General features: G+C 45.9%; 1 pseudogene; it reads left to right on the forward strand.

The window, feature by feature from the left end:
- Nucleotides 1-2,073: 2,073 nt before the first annotated feature.
- Nucleotides 2,074-3,286, forward strand: LOC147731266 (zinc finger MYM-type protein 1-like; annotated as a pseudogene).
- Nucleotides 3,287-7,550: the final 4,264 nt, after the last annotated feature.

Consider the following 7,550-nt stretch of genomic DNA (forward strand, 5'->3'; position numbering starts at 1 on the left):
GCTAATCCATCAGGAGCTATTGCTGGGTGCCAGGCACCAAGCTGAACCAAGGTGAAGGCAGCACTGGGGGAAGGGGACCATGTGGCCAGAGGCACTGGATGACGCCATTTTGAATAAACCCAGAGGCTGGACAAGAAGGAGGGAGCAGGGGCAGGGAAGTGATATGTCGCTGTGTGATAGGGCCAACAGAGACTTCCTGCCAGCCCCCTCCCCAAATTCTTAAAAGAACTTGCACAGGAAGAAAAGCTCTCTCTGAGGTGTGGTCTGCTGAGGCGGAAGGCGCTGGAGCCTGGCAATGGGATGTTGGAAGGAGGACCCCCTGATTGCCCCCCAGGCCTTAACAGCACCTGAAGAAGAGCCCAGGACTGGTGTGCAGAAGCAGGGGCCTCTGCGCAGGGAGAAGAGAGGCGCAGGGAGCCAGTGAAGACCGCTTGATTCCGGTCCAGGGAAGACATGGCTTGGCAGTTCGGGCTGGACTGTTCCCATGAGGCACAGATTCAAGACTGATTTGCATATAGCCATGTCTGAACTGGGGTGGCTTGGAGAGCAAAATAATGATGGATTAAACCCAGATCTGTGACTGGGGGTGAATGTTTTGCCATTGTGCAACATTCCGTCCATCATCTTGTGCGTTTTGCTGTTCACCATATGTGGAAAGGGTATGCCCAGACGTGGGTCCCGTGCTGACTAAGCCATTGGAGTCAAGCTATACTGGCTGAAGAAGGCTGATAGCCGGAAACCGGTCCTAGGATGCTTGATTCTGGTCCAGGGAAGACATGGCTTGGCAGTTTGGGCTGGACTGTTCCCATGAGGCACAGGGTCAAGACTGATTTGCATATGGCCATGTCTGAACTGGAGGTGCTTGGTGAGCAAAAAAACGATGGATTAAACCCAGATCTGTGACTGGGGACGAATGTTTTGCCATTATGCGGCATTCCAGCCATCATCTTGTGTGTTTTGATATTTCTCTGAGTCACTGGCTGGGTTCCGGCCCTGGCAGGTTAGATGAATGACCTTTCTTCCCAGAGCGAAGATCTTCCCCCAGAGGAAGAGGAAGATAGGTGGAGCTACAGGCTAATCCATCAGGAGCTATCGCTGGGTGCCAAGCACCAAGCTGAACCAAGGTGAAGGCATCACTGGGGGAAGGGGACCATGTGGCCAGAGGCATTGGATGACGCCATTTTGAATAAACCCAGAGGCTGGACAAGAAGGAGGGAGCAGGGGCAGGGAAGTGATGTGTCGCTGTGTGAAAGGGCCAACAGAGACTTCCTGCCAGCCCCCTCCCCAAATTCTTAAAAGAACTTGCACAGGAAGAGAAGCTCTCTCTGGGCTGCGGTCTGCTGAGGCGGAAGCTGCTGGAGCCTGGCAATGGGCAGTTGGAAGGAGGATCCCCCTGAATGCCTCCCAGGCCATTAACAGCGCCAGAAGAAGAGCCCAGGACCGGTGTGCAGAGGCAGGGGCCTCTGCGCAGGGAGAAGAGAGGCACAGGGAGCCAGTGAAGACCGCTCCCTGTAGAATGCACCCTCTTGCAGACCCGGAGGGTGAAAGAGAGTGCTCCCAGTGGCTGGAAGATGCCACCAGGAGCAAGAAGATGCAAAAATGGGGCAGATCGGACCCCTAGGGGCGGAGATAAGGCTCCCGGAAGGTAGGCGACCTTTGAACCCTAAGAAGACTGATGACAAAGCGCATGGGGCTCCGCCGCCAGTCTCAGAGTTGCCCCCGGGGTGGGTCAGGTCCCGGGGGCTGCCCCCAAGGAAAAGTAAAGACGGGGACACCGTTACACTCCTCGTGAAGGTGCCATGCATGGGGGCCAGGAGCCCACCCTGGTCCCCACCGAAGATGGAAGCAGGGGAGCGCTGTCACCCCTCCATGAGGAGGGAAGCTGGGGAGCTCAATCGCGCCCCCCCCCCGTGAAAACGCTCCCACGGGGTGCCAGGAGCCCACCCGGGCCCGACAAAAATGGTGATTGGGCGTGCCGTCGCAAAACCCCGTCCAGAGAAGGAGGGGCCCAGGATCCCATCTCCAGGCTCCGAAGTGGCAGAGTGCGGGGGAGCACCGTCATGCCCCCCGAAGATGTTCGGGGGCCCGGGATCCCATCCCTGGGACCCGAGTGTGGAGGAGGTGAGGGGGGTCCCATTGCACTCCCCTGAAGACCCGTGGAAGCAGGGAAGCTGACTCGCGTCAATGATTTCTTATACAGATGAGAGGTTAAAAGCAAAAATTTCCAGGAGGTATGGGCACTATACCACCCTGATTACCAATATGTCTTGATAACTGGAGGTGGCAGCACTAGTCCGTGAGAGCATTTTTAAAACAGAGACAAAATATGTTGCTGTGGTAGTTGATAAAACCAAAGATGTTTCACATAAAGAGCAGATGAGGTTTATTATCTCCTTTTTTGATGGTGATGGAAATGTTTAGGAGAATGCACTACGATGTTACCATATGGAAAAGTTGGGTGCCTCCAACCTTGCTGCAGCCATTGTTGAAGCAGTACAGAAAGCTGGACTTGACTGGAAGAAATACGTTGCACAGTGCTCTGATGGAGCATCCATTATGAGTGGCTGTTTAAATGGTGTCCACGCAAAAATAAGAGAGATTGCATCACAAGCAATTTATATACACTGCCATGCCCATCGTCTAACCGTGCATTAGTGCAAACAGTAACTAACATATAACCAGTATGACATTTCTTTCAACATTGCAAGCAGTTTATGTTTTTCTTTCACAAAGTTCACCAAGGCATGAGCGCTTTGGGAAAACTCAGAAAGAGAGTAATCTGTGTGTAATGGAGCTACAAAAACTCTCAGGCACGAGGGAATTTTACTGGTACTTCTGTCATAGAAAAGTACAGATGCGATTTAAGTGTATTATCTTTGTTCTACGTGTAATAGAATCACAACAACGTGACAAAGAGGCTAGCTCAGAAGCAGACGGAATTTTTAAGAACATTGAAAACTTTGGTTTCTTACTTACTTTGCAGTGTATGGAACTCATTTTCAGAAAGATCTACAGTCTATCCGACGAACTACAGAGAAAAGACTTTGACTTGCCGAGGGCAAGTGCCCTAATTAAGTCAACGAGAAGTGATTTAGTGAAACTCCATCAAGAGAGTCAGTGGGCTGAATTGTTAAGTAAGGCTAATTACTTAGCAGCACAGTGTGGAATTGAGATTCAAAAACAATCCAAACCAAGGGCTCTGCCTGCGAGACACTATAAATTGAGTAACAAATGTACAGATTATTTTGTAAGTACCACTGTAAGGAAAAAGAACCAGCCCTTTTGAGGTCTCAGAAAGTCTAACTCCACTGTCTTAGTGCTTAAAGGAGGACATTTATTTCTCTACTTTGGATGCATTTGTAAATGAGTTTGATGCTCGATTTACAGACAACATGGGTGACATGTCTGCTGTTGGACTGTTCAATCCAAAAGCAGCACATTTTTTGGACTTTTTCTCTGCTTTAGTTATGAATGACAAATATCCAGAGGCTGCAATAGACCAAAGTCTTCTCCAGTCTGAACTGGAAACTGCAAAATCGTAACTGTCAGACAAGAATATAACAGGTTTTCACTCTGTCAGGCAGTGTCTTATGTATCTGCTGGGAGCATTTCCTCAGGTTTTGGATCTTTTACATCTAATTCTTATATTACTACTGCTACAAATAAGAGATTCTTCTCCTGTATAAAAATGATAATAAATTATTTGCGCAATAAATGTGGAGACAAGATACTCGGTGATTTAATGATAATGGCTTGTGAACCTCATGAGGTTAAGCAGCTACATTTGAATAAAGCCATCGGCAGATTTGCTGACATGCGCCTCTTAAAAAATTAGCTGGTCCTTTCCCTCATTTAGAGAAGCAGCCTCACACTTTATATTCTATTTAATGTTCTCATAAAGGCAATCAAGCAGCATCATTTCTGCTACAACCAGTGCAGCACCAAGTGAGTATTTAAACCACATGTAATACTCAGACAGCCACTGTTATCTTCCTTGATTTCCAGACCTGCAACAGTTGCTTTTGAGTCTGTTCCCTCTCACATTGAGGCATATTCCACCTGAAGACATCTGCCATTGATCACAGAAGCCAATCCATACTAATATAATAAAGAGAGAACCCAAACCTTTGAGGCGGGTAATCTCAGGAACCACAGCACCAGTCACAACACCCAATACAGCGTTGAAAAAGGCAGTTGCAGCAGAAGGACATAGGCTATGCAGACGCCCACCATATACATTTAAAAGGTAAAAGAACCGTGCCAGCAAAGTAGTCCCTTGTGGGTGTGTCTGCATTGTGCTGTGGGCGTGTGCTGGGGGCGTGACAAACCCTGTGGTACGTTCCGCCCTTCATGCCATGTCTCATATCATGTGCTAATCCCACCCTGCTCCCTTTAAATACCCCTGCACCCCATAATCATAACCCGCCCTTACTCCTTAAAATACCCCAACAACCTTAAACACTAACTCATCTTAACGCTATAAATATACCCTGTACCCCAAAACCCAAACCTATCCCTAAACCCTAAAAATACCCCTCTACCCCAAAACCCAAACCTAGCCCTGAACCCTATAAATACCTCTGTACCTCAAAATCCAAACCTACCCCTGAACCTAAAAATACCCCTGTACCCCAAAACCCAAACCTAGCCCTCAGCCCTAAAAATACCACTGTACCCCAAAACCCAAACCTACCCCTGAACCCTGAAAATACCCCTGCACCCCAAAACCCAAACCTAGCCCTGAACCCTAAAAATACCACTGTACCCCAAAACCCAAACCTACCCCTAAACCCTAAAATACCCCTGTACCCCAAAACCCAAACCTAGCCCTGAACCCTAAAAATACCACTGTACCCCAAAACCTACCCCTGAACCCTAAAATACCCCTGTAACTCAAAACCCAAACCTAGCTCTGAACCCTAAAAATACCCATGTACCTCAAAACCCAAACCTAGCCCTGAACCCTTAAAATACCCCTGTACCCCAAAACCCAAACCTAGCCCTGAACCCTAAAAATACCCCTGTACCCCATAACCCAAAACTATATCTGAACCCTTAAAATACCCAAACACCCCAAAACATATACCTCAGTACCCCAAAACATATACCCCTACACCCATACTTACCTTATCCAAACATTTTAAAAAAACATGCTTTTACCATTCATGCATTTACAATGAATTTCTTTGTAAATGTATGCGTGATAAAAGCATATCAAATATAATGCCATGCGTTATAATGGCATTGCGGAGTCATGGTACTTTCGTAATGAAAGTATGCGGAGTGATGGTATGCGGAAAGAAAGTTGCGGAATAATGGGTGTTTACCCTCCCCCGGTAAGTACATTGGTGGCACGGCGGCCCACATCTCCAGCAACATACTCATATTTTTTCACCACCCATTTGAAAAATGCACAGGTCTCTCTCATTGATGGCCAGCACCGACATACACTTTTAGACACACCTCCCGCTATAAGTTCTAGAATTGCGAGCTTTAGAGCTGGGGAGCTACGTTCGAATCTCGGCATCAGCTCAACATCCTGGAATTCCAGGCAAATCGCTTTGTCTCCCCATGCCTGCCACAAATGAATGTGTTCTTCTGTAATGTAAATTGTGCTCATTCCATGTTGTCGAGTTCGCACTATATAATATTGCAAGGAAAAATAAAGTAGGGAAACTCGAGTTCACACACTACTGAATGCGCACTCTTAAGTGCATCAGCAGTGCACTGTGAATCGGAGCGTTTCACAGGCCTGTCACAGATAAGAAATGCTATCAAAACAAAATCCTACAAAACAATATACTATTGGCCGGCAGCAATTCATACCTGGACAACGTCGGGACGGGCTGCTAGTACCCTATACAGAGGCACACAGACATCAGTTACCATGTTGCATATCCACCTCTTCAATATGGTCAGGCAAGCAACTGCTGCTCTCCAGTCAATCGGTTTTCACCTTGAACCATTTGCTGTCCAAAAACATCAGCCTATGATCACAGAAGAACGTATCCTCTGTAAGGACAAGAAGACATAATTTGCCACATTGCCATTTAGTTTAGGTTCTTCCCCTGATGGTCAGGCATACAACAATTACTCCTAAATCAGTTTCTTTTTTCCTTGAGGCCTGTGCCACCTGGTGATATGTGCCAGTGATTGCAGAAGTCAGTAACCTATGCAGAGGTAAGAAGAGAGCAGCCACTACGCTTCTAAGCACTATTGGCAAAGCAGCAACTTGCTGTTTGTTTCTTTCTGTCACAGTGGATATGCAGCCTCATCACAGCTGAAACAGAACCTGTCCGGACCTAGCCTACAACCACTGCTGTCTTTGGTTGCTTCCAAAGTGATGCCTACCCTAACATATGGTGCAGTAATGTTTAAAGATCAGCTATTCAAACTATTAGACAAACTGCAGGTCACTCAACATTAGAACATGTTTTCTTTGGCAGAGTGTACCAGCCATGCCCAAATAAAAGGCTGAATTTGTACATCTTGAAGCAAACCTTAGTCCTGCAGGCGCAGTGGGTAGCACATTGCTTAAAATTACAAACACAAAACAAAGTAACTGTGGGCCAAAAATGTGTCAAGTGAGATGTGTCTAGATGACTGAGTGTGTGCTTAAGGATTGTTGGAAAAGCACACAACAAGATATCGCACTGTATGGGAAGATATCCATCAGTTACTCGTCCTTTGCCGCCCTTTCATCATTTGAACCACTTCCCAAAGTGGAGAGTCTTAGTTGTTGCCACCTTGTCAGGGAAAGGCTGATGTTGTGCAATTGGGCGCTAGGGGAAGTGCTGTATAGTAACTGAGGAGCAGTGCAGAAATGAGTAGTGAAAACCAAAAAGAATGTGCTCTATAATAAAATTGAATAATGAACGCAAAGAGACTTTATTCTGGTGCCGTTCATTTCCAAAGCTAAAAACAATTCAGTGCAAAGTTGCCAGTGATTAACCCTAATAGTCACTGGCCCAATGTGGTGGTCGACATGTTTTTGCTGTAATTTAAAGATCACTAAGTATCTCCCGCTTCTTCAGGACCTATAACATTTGCTACTGCTCAAGGGTGCGATATAAAAAGGATTTTGATACAGATATCACTTGTTCAAACCTGGTAGTCCTCCTAATTGTGCAGGGGATGTCCCAGGAAAGACGTCATCAAGACACAGACAACATAGATAAAAGACATTACCATGGTTAGTGTAAGTCATCTCATATTATCAACTAATTATATGGCAATCCTACATGACCAGCTGCCAATCGGTAGGTCACTCAAGTCCTTTTGCTCACCTAAGAGGAAGTCAAAGAGTCGGTTTGGCCATTTGTCCTGATGCCAAGCAAATAGTAAAAATATATTTATGTTAAATATTAATGTAAAATATAATAGATATTTGGTAAAATATTACATTACTCATTTATTAAAAAGTTTAATAAACATTTAACATTTTCTGTACACTTTACCATAGGGAGATATCCATTCCCGACTGTGGATTCTCCCTATGGTATAAGAAAATTTAAAAAAGTTTATTTAATAAAAAAAAAAGTATTTTTTTT

This window comes from Lissotriton vulgaris, chromosome 2_1, assembly GCF_964263255.1.
Source record: "Lissotriton vulgaris chromosome 2_1, aLisVul1.2, whole genome shotgun sequence".
In the NCBI taxonomy this organism is placed as follows: Eukaryota; Metazoa; Chordata; class Amphibia; order Caudata; family Salamandridae; genus Lissotriton; species Lissotriton vulgaris.